This window comes from Balaenoptera physalus (genome assembly GCF_965194825.1).
Source record: "Balaenoptera physalus genome assembly, chromosome: 5".
Taxonomy (NCBI): Eukaryota; Metazoa; Chordata; class Mammalia; order Artiodactyla; family Balaenopteridae; genus Balaenoptera; species Balaenoptera physalus.
In genome coordinates this window covers 81938416-81957277 of record NC_138884.1, presented here as the reverse complement: position 1 = coordinate 81957277, position 18862 = coordinate 81938416, and the positions used below count along the sequence as shown (strand labels likewise).

Sequence of the window (18862 nt, the reverse complement as noted above, 5' to 3'; positions counted from 1 at the left end):
ATTTTTTTAGATGGTGAAAATTATCTGCCCTCTAGGCTCCCCACCATTTACAATGTGACTTTAGCTCCTCCCATCAAGAGATAGATCTACTTCTCTCTTTGAATTTGAGTAGGCCTTGTAAATCTTTGGAGAAACGCTTTGTAACTTAATTGATTAATAGATGTGCTATTTCCAAGCCTAGGTGTCAAGCAACCTTGCACATTTCTGCTATTCTCACCTATACCGCCTATACCTCTGTTCTGCCACCATGAGAACAGACCTGGGCTAGCCTGCTGAAGGACAAAAGACCATGCACCATGAATCAATTGATTCATCCCAGCTGAGGCCCCAGACATGTAGGAGAATCCAGCCAAGATCAGCAGAGCTATCTTACAGCTGATCCGCCGTGTGCTATGTGCTGTGAGCTCTCTTACAGCTCAGTTCACTGAGACACATGAGCAAGGTCCTTCCAAACTTTCCTGGCCCTAGCTAATCCATCAGTTTATGATTTAAGTAAATGCTTGTTATTTTAAGCCACTAAATTTTGTGTGGTTAATTATGCAACGAAAGCTAACTGATATATCCTCCTTCACTTAATTGTTCTCTGAGTATTATAGCTTTTACCAGCTTAATATAATTTCTCTGCATTTCATTTTCTCCTCCTTTACTGCCTTCTGTCTCAATTTTAATCCCACCTCATTTCTACTACTAAAATAGTCATGTTATTCTTCTACTTAAACCCCTTTAATGGTCATCATTTTCAATGGAATAAAGCACACACTGCTGAAGGGAGTCACCCTGATGGCTATGAGCCCAATTTATTATGTCAGACTCCCTGGCTCCCTCACTTTCTGGCTGTGTGACCTTCGGCAAGTTACTAAAGCACTCTGTGCTTCAGTTTCCTCATGCTTAAAATGGAATAAAAATGACTTTGCAAGTAGAGTCTAGAATAGAACCTGGCACATCATAATTATGCAAATTATATGTACTACAATTTTTACTCCTTAGTATGAAATATAAGACCTTCTGTGAACTGGCTCTTTTATTCTCTCTCTAAAGTTGTATGTCACTATGACTTCTTCACGACCCAAGTCAAAGCCCTTGGTTCTTCCAATATGTACCATGTTGTTTAAAGCCTCCATATTTTTATTCATGTTGCTTCAATGTTTTGAGTGCCTGATTCCTGCCTCTCTTTTCTCTGGCCTCTAGTCTTCTTCTCTGACTATATGAACTTCTTCTCTTTCAGTGCTTGCCTTAAGCAGTGCCATCTTAATGAAGTCTTTTCTAGACTCCACTGGTATAATTAGTTATGCCCTGACTCATGCCCCCATAGTATCCTGCCCATACTCTTTGCATGGTTTGTATTGGCTTATACAGTCCAGACTGTCGGTTCCTTTTAGGAAAAAACAGTGTGCTATTTGTTCTTGTTTCTCCATCATCTAGAACAATGCCTGAAACATAGTCTGAACTTCGGGAATGATGATTACAAACTTAGGACACTATAAAGACACAGAGGAAGTAATTGAGAAGAAATGAATCAGGCTCTAATTTTCTGTTTCCAAAATGCTAAAGCCACAGGTGCTCTTGGAGTGATTGCAGATAACTATAGGCAAGGAGGCCATTGGGGTGGGGCTGAATGTAGGCAAGAGTGTGTGGGTAGGGCACTTGTGGGTAATGCTGTATATCCTTGTGTATCTTGAAAAACTTGGAAGATGATAATATAACTAAAACACTAGGGAAAAGCTGAAGTCCAGGAGCATGGCATTACTAAAGACACGTAGAAACTGCTTACTTTGGTTAGAATAGACAGGTTCCTACCATTTTAGCTACTATGAATGAACGCAAGGACAGTTTAAAAGTTGGGATCTTTGACAGTAAGATAATCTTCAAGTTATGTATGCTGTGTTCTAACTTCATGCTTTTTATGTATTTTTTATTAATATTTTCTCTTCTTATAAACTTAATGTTCTTAATGTTCTTAAAAGGAATGATGGGGCTTCCCTGGTGGAGCAGTGGTTGAGAATCTGCCTGCCAATGCAGGGGACACGGGTTCGAGCCCTGGTCTGGGAAGATCCCACATGCCGCGGAGCAACTGGGCCCGTGAGTCACAACTACTGAGCCTGCGCGTCTGGAGCCTGTGCTCCGCAACAAGAGAGGCCGCGATAGTGAGAGGCCCGTGCACCGCAATGAAGAGTGGCCCCCGCTTGCCACAACTAGAGAAAGCCCTCGCACAGAAACGAAGACCCAACACAGCCATAAATAAATAAATAAATAAATTTTTAAAAAAAAAAGGAATGATGGAATGCTTATGATCATATATGCTAATGGACATAGTATCAGGAATGTTGGGATGGGAAATATTTCATGAAGTTGATTTTTCATGCATTTAGTGAGCCAAGTTTGTGATTTCCAATGATTAAAAATGCACTCAGTAGAATCACTGTTTGCAAACCAAACTTCATGTAATACTTCAATGGAGAAAGTTGGAACTCTATATCAGTTATACAGTAACTCCCCGTAGCTTCTCCCCCAACAACTGGAAACCATCATTCTACTTTCAGTCTCTATTATAAGAACTTCATATAAGTGGAGTCATATAGTATTTGTCTTTTTGTGATTGGCTTATTTGACTTGGCTTAATGTCCTCAGGGTTCATCCCTGTTGTAGCATATATCAGAATTTCCTTCCTTTATAAGGCTGAATCATAAATCATTGTATGTATATAACACATTTTGCTTATCCATTCATCCATCAATAGACACTTGGGTTACTTCTAAGATCAGCTCTTGTAAATAATGTTGCTATGAACGTGGGTTCATAAACATCTCTTTGAGACTCTGCTTTTAATTCTTTTGGTTAGATATCTAGAAGTGGAATTGCTGGATCATATGGTAATTCTATTTCTAACTTTTTGTGAAACTGCCATACTGTTTTCCACAACAGCTGTACCATTTTACATTCCCACCAACAGTGCAAAAGGATTCCAATTTCTCTACATCCTCACCAACACTGTTGGTTATTTATTTATTTGTTTGTTTATTTATTTATTTGTCATCCTAATGGATGTGAAGTGATGTCTCATTGTGATATATATGGGGTGAAATTCCACTGTAATTTTGATTTGCATTTACCTAATGTTTAGTGATGTGGAACATATTTACATGTGCTTATTAGTCATTTATATATCTTTGGAGAAATATCTACAGAAGTCCCTTGCCCAGTTTTGAATCATGTTTTTTTTTTTATTATTGAGTTTTAGGAGTTCTCTATCTATTCTGGATTTTAATCCCTTATCAGATATATGATTTTCAAATATTTTCTCTCACTCTGTGGGTTGCCTTTTTACTCTGTTCATAGTGTCTTTTGATCCACAAAATTTTAAATTTTTCATCAAGTTCAGTTTGTCTCTTTTTTCTTTGGTTGCCTGTGCCTTTGGTGTCATATCCAAGAAATCATTGCCAAACCCAGTGCTATGAATCTTTTGCCCTATGTTTTCTTCTAAGAGTTTTATAATTTGAGGTCTTATGTATAGGTACATTTTGAATTATTTTTTGTATATGGTGTTAGATAAAGGTCTAACTTCATTCTTTTGCATGTGGATATCTAGTTACCTCAGCACCATTTGTTGAAGAGACAGACTGTCCTTTCCCCATTGAATGGTCTTGGCTCTCCAGTTGAAAATCATTTGATTGTATAGGCAAGGGTTTATTTCTGGGATTTCTATCTTTTCCATTGGTTTACATGTCTGTCTTTATGCTGGTACCACACTCTTTTGATTATGGTAGCTTTTTCATAAGTTTTGAAATCAGGAAGTGTGAGTCCTCCAGCTTTATGTTTTACACATTTTTGTGACACCCTGATCCATGGGCACACTTAATGGATCCTTCAAACACTTGTGGATTTAATGATGGAACTGCAACTATCATCTAATGTGGGACATGCTGGGAAACTTGCTCTTATCTTGCCAAACCTAGAATAATTTCCACAGAACTATTTTCAACAAGAAAATATCAAACATTTTTTCATACTATAAATTATTCCAAATACTGCTTACTGGTGAAGAATGAATTGATTTATTCTCACAGCGTTTTGCCCTCTTTTATATTCATTAAAATTCAGGTGATTGGTATAACAGAAAGAAAATCTTTTTCAGTTTAGTCATGGATTCTGAGCATAAAGTTTTTCCAATGCTAGAAAATTGATCTGGCACCATTTCTTATCCATAGCAAAATAGCATGATCTCTTTATTACAGTTTTGACTTAACATTATGGTATGGATTAAAAGTCTAAGGGACTATGATAGAGGATGTTAAGGTTATATTTAGCAATGCCATGATATAAAGATATGAAGACAAAGTGATTAGAATCTAGGGAAGTAAATATCAGAAGTGATATGCATTATAAATCATCTTAGTAAAAGAAGCCTAGGGCTAGGCATTCTAGTTTTATTGAACCATAATTTCTGTTTGTTTTCAAATTTATGAGCATAATATTTATCTTTTCATTTTTTTTCTGATTAAAACTTAAGAGTTTCAGAACTTTAAGGCATCTGAAAATTCATTGTATTAGTTAAAGTAAGACTTGTGTGCTGTAATAAATAGAACTAACAGTAGTTTAGTGGCTCAAAGAAAATAAGTTTCCTTTTTCCCTCATGCTGTAGTCTGAGATGAGCATTCTAGGTTAGCCTACAGCTGTGCTCTGGGCAATCTTTTGGAGTACCAGCTTCCTTCTACTTTGTTTTTAATGATTCCCTCGGGCATTGTCTTTACCAGCTTGAGTGAAGCTGGTTTCAGGCACTTCCTTATTCTAGTTTGTGGAAGAGAACTTGAATACAGGAGCTCAGTGCGAGATTTTATAGGCCAGGTTGGGAAGGGGTAAATGTCACTTCTGCTGACGTTCCACTGGTGAGAGCTCAGTCACTAAGCCACACCTGGCTACAAGAGGAACTGGGAAATAAGGTCCTGGGTAGGCACTCATGCCAGCTATAGCTCTCTTACTATGTAGAAAATGAAAAATGAATTTTGAATAACAAGCAGTGTCCTTCTCAATCACCCAGACCAAAGCCCTCAGTTTCCTAGTGAGGGTAGGGAGACTGGAGAGCAATTAATCACTTACCACCTATGTGACCTTGGACATACAGCCTTTACCACTTATCAGCCATCTGACCTGGACTACCTAATCTTTACTGCTTACCACGGATGTGACCTTGAATACATAATTTCTACCACTTACCACCCATCTGACCTTGAATAATTAACCTCTGTCATTTATTTATTATAGACATTGGACATATAATCTCTACCATTTATGTGACTTGGTCTCATGACCTTTACCACATAATACCTTTATGACCATCTTGTAATTTCTACCACTTAACACCTATGTGACCATGGCCTATAACCTCGATAAGCATATTTTTCTCATCTTTACCTCATAGGATTGTGTTAGACAAGGTAATTAATATAAAGACATTAGAAAAATGATGAGCACATAGTGCTCAATTAATATATGCTGCTGTTGCTGCCATTACCACCATTGCCACTCATGTTACTACTATTTGTATTACCTAGCTAACAGAAAACTAATAAACATGATAATTAATGAATGTTTCAGGACCTCCAGCTTATTAATATAGAGTTTAGTTATTGCTAAGCATAGAAATGCTCCTGAATTAAAAAGTTATAGTCAATATAATGTCACCTTTACAAGCATTTAATATACATACTTTAATAGTATGTAGTAGTTATAGTCTCAGATTAAATGGGAGAGTAACACATTTGTATATTCTGGTTCTATTTGCCAGTTTTAAGATTCAGTGACTCGTTTATTGGATATTGGTCCTATAGGAGAAATTAGAACATAAAAAGATAATTTATTCTGAATATAATATTAGAGTTAAATAAGCTATCAATGTATTTTATTCATCCTTTTGTTATGCTAACATCCTAGGGAAGCTAAGTGACCCTGATGATTATTAGCTCAAAGCATAAACCATTTAGTTGGAAACAGAAGTCAAAGAACTAAAAACTCCAAGTAGCTGTTTGCCAGATTTTCCAAAATGAAATTCAGTTAATTTGTAAATAGGTCCTTAAATGCAAATGATTTATTCCTTCCTGCATGGAGCAAAATAACTTGGACAGTTGAAAAGTCCTTATGAACTAAAGAGAGTAAACAAATCACTATCAAAGTCAGAATGCATTTTCCTATGTTTTACAGACATCACAGCAAAAATTTTAAGCATTCAACTTCAATTGATGCCATAGCTTGCTTTGTCTTTTCTCTAGATCAGTTTATGTATATATTACCTAGAGTTCCCTTACAAAGTGTGTTGATACCTCAGTTACCCTAAATGAGAGTTCATACTTGTTGATTGCATGTACGGTGTGATTTTCAGAGAGACTATCTGTAAATGTGCAGTTTTTGATGTGTATTTTAAAGCCTAGCAATAATTCAAAGAAATTTTCATAGAATGCAGAAGATCCTTGATATTTGTACATTATGCGTGCGCGCACACGCATACACACACACACACCCCACAAATTTAATGAATTTATATTCTGTTGAAAATGAACCTGAGAATGAAATGAAGTGTTATTGCTGGTGATGGAAATAATGAGAAGATGCAAAGTGACTTATTAGAAAATAGAAGCTTGGACTAAATTAAGAGCAAGCAGTCAAATCTGTGGTGGCTTGGCTGATGTCATGAACAAGTCCACCATGTGTTTTATGTAGAAATGTGAAAATGAGAACCCTGAAATTATTTCAGTGAGTGCTCCAGGAAGAATTAGGTTTTATAGGTTTATTAGTGGAAACATTGAGAGCTGTTTCGCAAAATCGATAAGGGTATGAAAAGACACCAAATTTTTACATTTAGTTATGATATATTATGAAGTAAATTATGTGCATTATAATATTTAAGGATTTGGGGAGTCTTTATAGCCTCAGCTTATGTTCTCTGCAGTGGCAATATTTATTTAGCAAAGAATAATCATTTCACTCACCACTGATCTCTTACTCACTAAACAGATACTGTCAACCTGTAAGCCTAGACATTGGATTGTGTTCTGTCTGGATTTTGCTGAAGTAGCACTAACATGAAAATGTAGTTTAAGGCCAACTATTTTAAAAAACCTCTAGTTTATGTTTATAGTTACAGCTTTTAAATCAATTTTCAAATTAATTGATTTTCAGAATATACTGAAAGTGAAAAATGTGTCACTACAATTAGAATTAAACAACAGTGTGTATTTAATTGTGCACAGTTAGACAATAACTTTCTAATTTTCATGAGAGATTTCATGGAAATGCAGGTGAGAATCATCCAGTTTCTTTCATTTTATTTTAGTAAAGGTATGTTTACTTGAAACTAATATTCTACTATCAGTCAAAACATTTTCCTGAGTAGTCTCATTTTATTTCAGTTCTTCAGTTTGCAGATACTAACAAGTTTTACCCCTGGGGGTCGCTATTTATCTATATTTTGAAAAACCAGTTTCTTGATGAAGTGATGTAACTGGATAACTGTAGTGTGTGGTTTACAGTTTAAAGAAACATTGCTGCAGGAAAAGTCTAAATTTAGACGAAAGTTCCTAGGGACTAAAATACCATCCTTTGTAAATTAAGTGATTCCACAGAGCCAATGATTTTTCTAGAGATTTCATTGAGAGATAACTAAATAGTAATTATGTTCAAAATAGCTATGTATGTATTTCAGGAGACTTAAAAATTCTTTACCAATTTGAGGCAGTTACGGGGCTGGATGCTTTCCCAGTCCCCAGGGAATGATGGAGGAGACACGGGGCTGGGAAAAGGACAAAGGACTCAGGCAGGAGAGCTAGGTTCTACTCCGGCTCTATTTTTCACTGGCCAGGGATCTGATCCAGTCTCTTTTTTTTTTTTTTTTAACATCTTTATTGAAGTAAAATTGCCTTACAATGGTGTGTTAGCTTCTGCTTTATAACAAAGTGAATCAGTTATACGCACACAATATGTTCCCATTTCTCTTCCCTCTTGCATCTCCCTCCCTCCCACCCTCCCCATCCCATCCCTCTAGGTGGTCACAAAGCACCGAGCTGATCTCCCTGTGCTATGCGGCTGCTTCCCACTAGTTATCTATTTTACATTTGGTAGTGTATATATGTCCATGACACTCTCTTACCCTGTCACATCTCACCCCACCCCCTCCCCATATCCTCAAGTCCATTCTCTAGTAGGTCTGTGTCTTTATTCCCGTCTTGCCACTAGGTTCTTCATGGCCTTTTTTTTTTTTTTTCCCCTTAGATTCCGTATATATGTGTTAGCATACTGTATTTGTTTTTCTCTTTCTGACTTACTTCACTCTGTATGACAGACTCTAACTCCATCCACCTCATTACAAATACCTCCATTTCATTTCTTTTTATGGCTGAGTAATATTCCATTGTATATATGTGCCACATCTTCTTTATCCATTCATCTGTCGATGGACATTTAGATTGCTTCCATGTCCTGGCTATTGTAAATAGAGCTGCAATGAACATTTTGGTACATGACTCTTTTTGACCTATGGTTTTCTCAGGGTATATGCCCAGTAGTGGGATTGCTGGGTCGTATGGTAGTTCTATTTGTAGTTTTTTAAGGAACCTCCATACTGTTCTCCATAGTGGCTGTATCAATTTACATTCCCACCAACAGTGCAAGAGGGTTCCCTTTCCTCCACACCCTCTCCAGCATTTATTGTTTCTAGATTTTTTGATGATGGCCATTCTGACCGGTGTGAGATGATATCTCTTTGTAGTTTTGATTTGCATTTCTCTAATGATTAATGATGTTGAGCATTCTTTCATGTGTCTGTAGGCCATCTGTATATCTTCTTTGGAGAAATGTCTATTTAGGTCTTTGGCCCATTTTTGGATTCGGTTGTTCGTTTTTTTGTTATTGAGCTGCATGAGCTGCTTGTAAATCTTGGAGATTACTCCTTTGTCAGTTGCTTCATTTGCAAATATTTTCTCCCATTCTGAGGGTTGTCTTTTGGTCTTGTTTATGGTTTCCTTTGCTGTGCAAAAGCTTTTAAGTTTCATTAGGTCCCATTTGTTTATTTGTGTTCTTATTTCCATTTCTCTGGGAGCTGGGTCAAAAAGAATCTTGCTGTGATGTATGTCATAGAGTGTTCTGCCTATGTTTTCCTCTAAGAGTTTGATAGTGTCTGCCCTTACACTTAGGTCTTTAATCCATTTTGAGTTTATTTTTGTGCATGGTGTCAGGGAGTGTTCTAATTTCATACTTTTACATGTACCTGTCCAATTTTCCCAGCACCACTTATTGAAGAGGCTGTCTTTTCTCCACTGTATATGCTTGCCTCCTTTATCAAAAATAAGGTGCCCATATGTGTGTGGGTTTATCTCTGGGCTTTCTATCCTGTTCCATTGATCTATATTTCTGTTTTTGTGCCAGTACCAAACTGTCTTGATTACTGAAGCTTTGTAATATAGTCTGAAGTCAGGGAGCCTGATTCCCCCAGCTCCATTTTTCGTTCTCAAGATTGCTTTGGCTATTCGGGGTCTTTTGTGTTTCCATACAAATTGTGAAATTTTTTGTTCTAGTTCTGTGAAAAATGCCAGTGGTAGTTTGATAGGGATTGCATTGAATCTGTAGATTGCTTTGGGTAGTAGAGTCATTTTCACAATGTTGATTCTTCCAATCCAGGAACATGGTATATCTCTCCATCTATTTGTTTCATCTTTAATTTCTTTCATCAGTGTCTTATAATTTTCTGCATACAGGTCTTTTGTCTCCTTAGGTAGGTTTATTCCTAGATATTTTATTCTTTTTGTTGCAATGGTAAATGGGAGTGTTTTCTTAATTTCACTTTCAGATTTTTCGTCATTAGTGTATAGAAATGCAAGAGATTTCTGTGCATTAATTTTGTATCCTGCTACTTTACCAAATTCATTGATTAGCTCTAGGAGTTTTCTGGTAGCATCTTTAGGATTCTCTATGTATAGTATCATGTCATCTGCAAATAGTGACAGCTTTACTTCTTCTTTTCCGATTTGGATTCCTTTTATTTCTTTGTCTTCTCTGATTGCTGTGGCTAACACTTCCAAAACTATGTTGAATAATAGTGGTGAGAGTGGGCAACCTTGTCTTGTTCCTGATCTTAGTGGAAATGGTTTCAGTTTTTCACCATTGAGGACAATGTTGGCTGTGGGTTTGTCATATATGGCCTTTATTATGTTGAGGAAAGTTCCCTCTATGCCTACTTTCTGCAGGGCTTTTATCATAAATGGGTGTTGAATTTTGTCGAAAGCTTTCTCTGCATCTATTGAGATGATCATATGGTTTTTCTCCTTCGATTTGTTAATATGATGTATCACATTGATTGATTTGCGTATATTGAAGAATCCTTGCATTCCTGGGATAAACCCCACTTGATCATGGTGTATGATCCTTTTAATGTGCTGTTGGATTCTGTTTGCTAGTATTTTGTTGAGGATTTTTGCATCTATGTTCATCAGTGATATTGGCCTGTAGTTTTCTTTCTTTGTGACATCTTTGTCTGGTTTTGGTATCAGGGTGATGGTGGCCTCGTAGAATGAGTTTGGGAGTGTTCCTCCCTCTGCAATATTTTGGAAGAGTTTGAGAAGGATAGGTGTTAGCTCTTCTCTAAATGTTTGATAGAATTCACCTGTGAAGCCATCTGGTCCTGGGCTTTTGTTTGTTGGAAGGTTTTTAATCACAGTTTCAATTTCAGTGCTTGTGATTGGTCTGTTCATATTTTCTATTTCTTCCTGGTTCAGTCTCGGCAGTTTGTGCATTTCTAAGAATCTGTCCATTTCTTGCAGGTTGTCCATTTTATTGGCATAGAGTTGCTTGTAGTAATCTCTCATGATCTTTTGTATTTCTGCAGTGTCAGTGGTTACTTCTCCTTTTTCATTTCTAATTCTATTGATCTGAGTCTTCTCCCTTTTTCTCTTGATGAGTCTGGCTAATGGTTTATCAATTTTGTTTATCTTCTCAAAGAACCAGCTTTTAGTTTCATTGATTTTTGCTATTGTTTCCTTCATTTCTTTTTCATTTATTTCTGACCTGATCTTTATAATTTCCTTCCTTCTGCTGGCTTTGGGGTTTTTTTGTTCTTCTTTCTCTAATTGCTTTAGGTGCAAGGTTAGGTTGTTTATTCGAGATGTTTCCTGTTTCTTGAGGTAGGCTTGTATTGCTATAAACTTCCCTCTTAGCACTGCTTTTGCTGCGTCCCATAGGTTTTGGGTTGTCGTATCTCCATTGTCATTTGTTTCTAGGTATTTTTTGATTTCCCCTTTGATTTCTTCAGTGATCACTTCGTTATTAAGTAATGTATTGTGTAGCCTCCATGTGTTTGTATTTTTTACAGATCTTTTCCTGTAATTGATATCTAGTCTCATAGCGTTGTGGTCGGAAAAGATACTTGATACGATTTCAATTTTCTTAAATTTACCAAGGCTTGATTTGTGACCCAAGATATGATCTATCCTGGAGAATGTTCCATGAGCACTTGAGAAAAATGTGTATTCTGTTGTTTTTGGGTGGAATGTCCTATAAATATCAATTAAGTCCATCTTGTTTAATGTATCATTTAAAGCTTGTGTTTCCTTATTTATTTTCATTTTGGATGATCTGTCCATTGGTGAGAGTGGGGTGTTAAAGTCCCCTACTATGATTGTGTTGCTGTCGCTTTCCCCTTTTATGGCTGTTAATATTTGCCTTATGTATTGAGGTGCTCCTATGTTGGGTGCATAAATATTTACAATTGTTATACCTTCCTCTTGGATCGATCCCTTGATCATTATATAGTGTCCTTCTTTGTCTCTTGTAATAGTCTTTATTTTAAAGTCTATTTTGTCTGATATGAGAATTGCTACTCCAGCTTTCTTTTGATTTCCATTTGCATGGAATATCTTTTTCCATCCCCTCACTTTCAGTCTATATGTGTCTCTAGGTCTGAAGTGGGTCTCTTGTAGACAGCATATATATGGGTCTTGTTTTTGTATCCATTCAGCCAGCCTGTGTCTTTTGGTGGGAGCATTTAATCCATTTACATTCAAGGTAATTATCGATATGTATGTTCCTATTCCCATTTTCTTAAATGTTTTGGGTTTGTTATTGTAGGTGTTTTCCTTCTCTTGTGTTTCTTGCCTAGAGAAGTTCCTTTAGCATTTGTTGTAAAGCTGGTTTGGTGGTGCTGAACTCTCTCAGCTTTTGCTTGTCTGTAAAGGTTTTAATTTCTCCATCGAATCTGAATGAGATCCTTGCTGGGTAGTGTAATCTTGGTTGTAGGTTTTTCTCCTTCATCACTTTAAGTATATCCTGCCACTCCCTTCTGGCTTGCAGAGTTTCTGCTGAAAGATCAGATGTTAACCTTATGGGGATTCCCTTGTGTGTTATTTGTTTTTTTTCCTTTGCTGCCTTTAATATCTTTTCCTTATATTTAATTTTTGACAGTTTGATTAATATGTGTCTTGGTGTGTTTCTCCTTGGGTTTATCCTGTATGGGACTCTCTGTGCTTCCAGGACTTGATTAACTATTTCCTTTCCCATATTAGGGAAGTTTTCAACTATAATCTCTTCAAATATCTTCTCAGTCCCTTTCTTTTTCTCTTCTTCTTCTGGGACCCCTATAATTCGAATGTTGGTGCGTTTAATGTTGTCCCAGAGGTCTCTGAGACTGTCCTCAGTTCTTTTCATTCTTTTTTCTTTATCCTGCTCTGCAGTAGTTATTTCCACCATTTTATCTTCCAGGTCACTTATCCTTTCTTCTGCCTCAGTTATTCTGCTATTGATCCCATCTAGAGTATTTTTAATTTCATTTATTGTGGTTTTCATCATTGCTTGGTTCCTCTTTAGTTCTTCTACGTCCTTGTTAAATGTTTCTTGCATTTTGTCTATTCTGTTTCCAAGATTTTGGATCATCCTTACTATCATTATTCTGAATTCTTTTTCAGGTAGACTACCTATTTCCTCTTCATTTGTTAAGTCTGGTATGTTCTGACCCTGCTCCTTCATCTGCTGTGTGTTTTTCTGTCGTCTCATTTTGCTTATCTTACTGTGTTTGGGGTCTCCTTTTCACAGGCTGCAGGTTCGTAGTTCCTGTTGTTTTTGGTATCTGTCCCCAGTGGCTAAGGTTGGTTCAGTGGGTTGTGTAGGCTTCCTGGTGGAGGGAACTAGTGCCTGAGCTCTGGTGGATGAGGTTGGATCTTGTCTTTCTGGTGGGCACGTCCACGTCTGGTGGTGTATTTTGGGTTGTCTGTGGCCTTATTATGATTTTAGGCAGCCTCTCTGCTAATGGATGGGGCTGTGTTCCTGTCTTGCTAGTTGTTTGGCATAGGGTGTCCAGCACTGTAGCTTGCTGGTCGTTGAGTGAAGCTGGGTCTTGATGTTGAGATGGAGATCTCTGAGAGATTTTTGCCGTTTGGTATTACGTGGAGCTGGGAGGTCTCTTGTGGACCAGTGTCCTGAAGTTGGCTCTCCCACCTCAGAGGCACGGCCCTGATGCCTGGCTGGAGCACCAAGAGCCTTTTGTCCACACGGCTCAGAGTAAAAGGGAGAAAAAATAGAAAGAAAGAAAGAAAGAAAGAAAGAGGCTATAATATAGTGAAGTAAAATAAAGGTATTGTAAAGCAAAGCTATACAGACAAAATCGCACCCAGAAGCATATACATATACACTCACAAATAAAAGGAAAAGGGGAAAAATTAATATATCCTGCTCCCAAAGTCCACCTCCTGAATTTGGGATGATTCGTTGTCTATTCAGGTATTCAACAGATGCAGGCACATCAAGTTGTTTGTGGAGTTTTAATCCGCTGCTTCTAAGGCTGCTGGGAGAGATTTCCCCTTATCTTCCCTGTTCGCACAGCTCCTGGGGTTCAGCTTTGGATTTGGTCCTGCCTCTGCGTGTAGGTCGCCTGAGGGCGTCTATTCCCCGCCCAGACAGGACTGGGTTAAAGGCGCAGCTGCTTCGGGGGCTCTGGCTCACTCAGGCCGCGGGGAGGGAGGGGTACAGAGGAGGCGGGGCGAGCCTGCGGCGGCCGAGGCCAGCGTGACGTTGCACCAGCCTGAGGCGGGCAGTGCGTTCTCCTGGGGAACTTGTCCCCGGATCACGGGACCCCGGCAGTGGCGGGCTGCACAGGCTCCCGGGAGGGGCGATGTGGAGAGTGACCTGTGCTCACACACAGGCTTTTTGGAGGCGGCAGCAGCAGCCCCAGCGTCTCACGCCCGTCTCTGGGGTCCGTGCTGATCGCCGCGGCTTGCGCCTTTCTCTGGAGTTCGTTTAGGCAGCGCTCTGAATCCCCTCTCCTTGCGCTCAGCGAAACAAAGAGGCAAGAAAAAGTCTCTTGCCTCTTCGGCAGCTGCAGACCTTTTCCCGGACTCCCTCCCAGCCAGCTGTGGTGCGCTAACCCCTTCAGGCTGTGTTCACGCCGCCAGCCCCAGTCCTCTCCCTGCGATCCGACCGAAGCCCGAGCCTCAGCTCCCAGCCCCGCCCGCCCCAGCGGGCGAGCAGACAAGCCTCTCGGGCTGGAGAGTGCTGGTCGGCACCGCTCCTCCGTGCGGGAACCTCTCCGCTTTGCCCTCCGCACCCCTGTGGCTGCGCTCTCCTCCGTGGCTCCGAAGCTTCCCCCCTCTGCCACCCGCAGTCTCTGCCCGCGAAGGGGCTTCCTAGTGCGTGGAAATCTTTCCTCCTTCACAGCTCCCTCCCACTGGTGCAGGTCCCGTCCCTATTCTTTTGTCTCTGTTATTTCTTTTTTCTTTTGCCCTACCCAAGTACGGGGGGAGTTTCTTGCCTTTTTGGAGGTCGGACGTTTTCTGCCAGCGTTCAGTGGGTGTTCTGTAGGAGCAGTTCCACGTGTAGATGTATTTCTACTGTATCTGTGGGAAGGAAGGTGATCTCCGCGTCTTACTCTTCCGCCATCTTCCCGAGGCCCCTGATCCAGTCTCTTATGCCCAGCTTTTCCCTTTGTAAAATTAAGGTAGAGGCTCTCCATTATTTCAATACTCCCTTCTGGTCCTATCTTTCTAAGAGCCCTTATCACTATCTGTCAGATTTTAAAGTTTTCAGATGAAAGGGAATGAAACTATTTTTACTCTTTCATCTCCATGGTAGACAAATTTCAAGATAGCAAAACAAAAGTACTATTTTTTTTTTTTTTGTGGTACAGCAGAATGAAATGACTATCACTAGAAGATTTTCTTTTTCAGTGATGTGAAGGGGGAACTGATACCCTGGAAAGTTTATAGCTTTTTTGGTCAGGTTGAGTGCTCTTCATCAGTTTTGCTTAAAGAATTATTATTTTATCAATGCCTATTTTTTTTTCAATTATTCACTTGGTGCTGATTGATCCAAAAGAGTAAAAAGTCCTGGCCCAAGAGCTGCTGGATTCTTTTTCTTTCCCAACTTGCAGCCAAGAAAGCTTCACTCTCAATGAACTGCGTACCCTTCATTTTCAGGCTTGGTGCTCTTTCAGTCTCCAGGACTAGTTCTGTGCCAGGTGTCCCTTGATCCTGTGCCTCTGATCAATGATAACAAAAATACCTAGTGTTTGTAGGACACTCTAAAAAGAATTTTACACGTTAAATTTTTTTTCATAGCAACCCTGCGAAATAAAGCAAGTAGTATTACCTACCTAATTTTGGACTTCTGGAAATCAAGATCCAGAAGGAGTAAGTGATTTATCCAAGTGATTTGTGTTTAGTTTATAAGCTAACCATGAATTGAATCCAGATCTTCAGTCTCCAAATGTTTACTTTCTGAAGATCCAGATTCTCTTTTACACTAAGTTCAGTTCACAGAATTCTGTTCTGACATGTTTTCTCGTGTTTGAGGCTCTGGACTAGTAGATTGTCTTACAATGCCATCTATTATGGGCTGAATTGTGTCCCCACAAGATTCTTATGTTGAAACCTTAACCCCCAGTAACTTAGAATGTAACTGTATTTAGATAGAGCCTTTAAAGTGATGATTAATTTAAATGAGGCCATTAGTGTAGGCTCTAACCCAACTTGACTGGTGTCTTTCTAGGAAGAGAAGTTTGGACACACATAGAGACACGAGGGATGTTCATTTACAGAGGACAGACCGTGTGTGGACAAAGCGAGAAAGTTGACCATTTTCAAACCAAGGAGAGAGGCCTGGGAAGAAAACAAACCTACTGACACCTTGATCTTGGATGTCCAGCCTCTAGAACCATGAGAAAATTAAGTTCTGTTGTTTAAGCCACTCAGTCTTCTGTGGTGTTTTGCTATGGGAGCCTTAGCTGACTAAGACACCATCCATCTGAAAATAATGACCTAGTATCTAACATGCCAAGCACTGTGTTGCTCTCTGGGATACAGAGATAAACGATATAGGCCATGTCCTCAAGGCCCTCATAATCTAGTGTAGTGTGTGCTTACAGTGGTGATCTGTGGGGAGGGGGAAACAAACAGCTAATATTATAAGGTGTGCTGAGTTACGAGAGGGAATCCATAGAGAATCATGGAAGTACAGAGAAGGAGGCTTTGTCTCAGCCTGAGTTAAAGTGGGGTAGAAGTAGAGGTGGGGAGCCCAGAGAAGGTAACTTGAAGAGCAGTGAAAGTTAAACATCCCCTCACCCCACAAACTATTTCATAGGATCTAGTCATGGTCCTGAACTCCAGCTGGTTGAAGGCCAGTTATCTGCTAAGATATTCTTGATTTCAAATATGTACGTAGATTTTCAGGATTGTTAGCCTCTGGATTTTGTTTTCCCTTACTCTGTCAACAAACCTAACACAGCTCTGATACCTACTGTTTGCCTGAAGTACCTACACCTTCCTTTCTGTCAAAATCCCTTTGGAAGCCATGTTTTAGCACATCCAACTGGTTCTTGCCATAGCTTGTGAAAACTTGCAATTCTGTGTTCTACACATGTGATAATTTCTCCTGTCCAGCAGAAGTTAACCAGGCCATTGTAGACCTTGTTCTCAGATCTAACAGTATCTGTATAGAATAATCAAGCCAGACTATAGGCTTCCTACCAAATAACCCTTATCTATGGGAGCATCATGAGTTTTTGCAGCTCATCTTTATCTAACTGTCCGTAGAAAATTAGAGATAAACATGATGTCATTAGTTTGGCTACACTGCTGAATACAGAGAAAATATTGTCTACTGTGAAATAGGTTTACAATGTCCATAAGTAATGTAGGACTTGAGAGAAGATGGCATCATGGAACTTGTGGTTATCCATATGGAAAATTTTTGTATATCCATATGGAAAAAATTGGATTTAACTCCTTCTTTACACCATACACAAAAATTAATTCTAGGCATCTTTTAGATTTAAGTTTGGTAAAATAGCAAAACTTTTAGTATAAATAAAGCACACCTGGAAGAATTCTGAGTATCTTTGAGACTAAACTTCACAACATCGTCCTTTTTGTCTGCTTGTGTGACCGTGCATTGAGTAATGGTAACAAGGCATCCTGCACAGATATCTGAGCACATTAAGAGGAGTGAAGGTTCTCTTCAGAAAGAGGGAGGAAGCTGGAGCTTCAGACTTCAGCATGAGCTCTGCTGAGTTGAAGCTTCATCTGCAAAGGCTTGTTCCATCTTGTTCTTGGTCTGCAGCCATAGGCTTGGCTTAATTAGAACGGTTAGGGGACAATATTTTGAATGTGGCCACTCAAAATGTGGTGCTTGTAGCCTTTCTTTTGAAAAATTATTTCTTATTTTGAAGATAAGCTAGAGATTCTTTACACTGTTGTAGAACACACCAAACAGTGACTTATGTTTCACAGTCTTTTATAGGTGAGTTGTGAACTTCTACTGTTAACACTGATGGCTCTCACCTAGCACATTTTCCTCGCATGGAGCTTAGCATCATTGTGGTGGAAATGGGATAGGGGAGGGCTCTCTTATGTATCCAGAACTAAGGCTTATGCCTTAACTTGTGCCTGGTAAATTGTATCCACTATGAATATTTAAATCAGAAATGTAGGGTACCATCTATTTCTGGAGAGGCCCTCCAGTTAGGAGTTCATAGTTATGCTCTAAGGGAGGCTTTGAAAAAAATCCTTCAATACTGCCACTGTCATGATGAGGTTGGGTGAAGGTAGCAGGACTCTTGAAAATACTTCCGGCCACCTGATGTGCCTCTCCTGTTGCTTTCTGTTGTTTTACTTCCCCCCATGCTGCTAATTTGTCTTCCATTGCATGGTCTTTCCTGCTCATTCAAATAATCTTTCAAACTCAGTTTTGCTGGAAAATATTAAATGATACTTTATAAACCTAAATAAATGACAGCAGTCTGGATTCAAATATCTAATCCTTCAGTAAAATCTGTTAGCACCACTAATTGCCAGATTTAAGGATACTATATGTTGCTTTCTCTGGATATCAATGAAATAGTTTTTATCCACCCTCCATCCCTACTTCCTTCTTTCTGTCCTTCTTCAAAAAACAAATATTTTTTGAGAGTCAGTTATTTCTAAGTAACGAGAATACATAAGTGAACAAAATTAAGTCTCTCATTCAAATGGAATGACATGAATAATAAACATTAAAACATTAAAATATATCAAATAATTATATGTATTGTTAACGAGGTCATCGAGAGGATGTGACTGATGGTTAACCTGTGAGCTGGATCCAGGCAATTGGAGGCTTAACCCCTCCCCTGTCCTTGGAATGTATGCTCAGCTCACCCATACTAGGAGCTGCTTTAGGGATGCAACCCTGAGAGAGTAATGTGTTGTTGAGACCATCTGGACTGAATACATGACTGAACCCCATCAAGGCCTCTATATAAACGCTTAAGATGCTTGTGGGCATGTGCTGAGCTCTACTCATCTTGAGGTTGCCCAGGACAAGCCTGGTATGTAAATTCTCTTGCTTATCAAAACTGCCACCT

General features: G+C 39.1%; 1 protein-coding gene across 8 annotated transcripts in view; it reads left to right on the top strand.

Moving 5' to 3' along the window:
* The window catches only part of LOC309661997 (uncharacterized protein), a 515569-nt gene that overhangs the window by 20003 nt on the left and 476704 nt on the right, over window positions 1–18862 (top strand). For 4 of the 8 annotated variants that reach the window (XR_014264403.1, XR_014264404.1, XR_014264405.1 and 1 more), the window contains one exon: window positions 1965–7862. The exons of the other annotated variants lie outside the window; for them this stretch is intronic. The gene's annotated coding sequence lies outside the window, so the exon portion shown is untranslated. Of the gene's footprint in view, window positions 1–1964; window positions 7863–18862 lie in introns of those variants that run through there. 8 annotated transcript variants of the gene reach the window in all.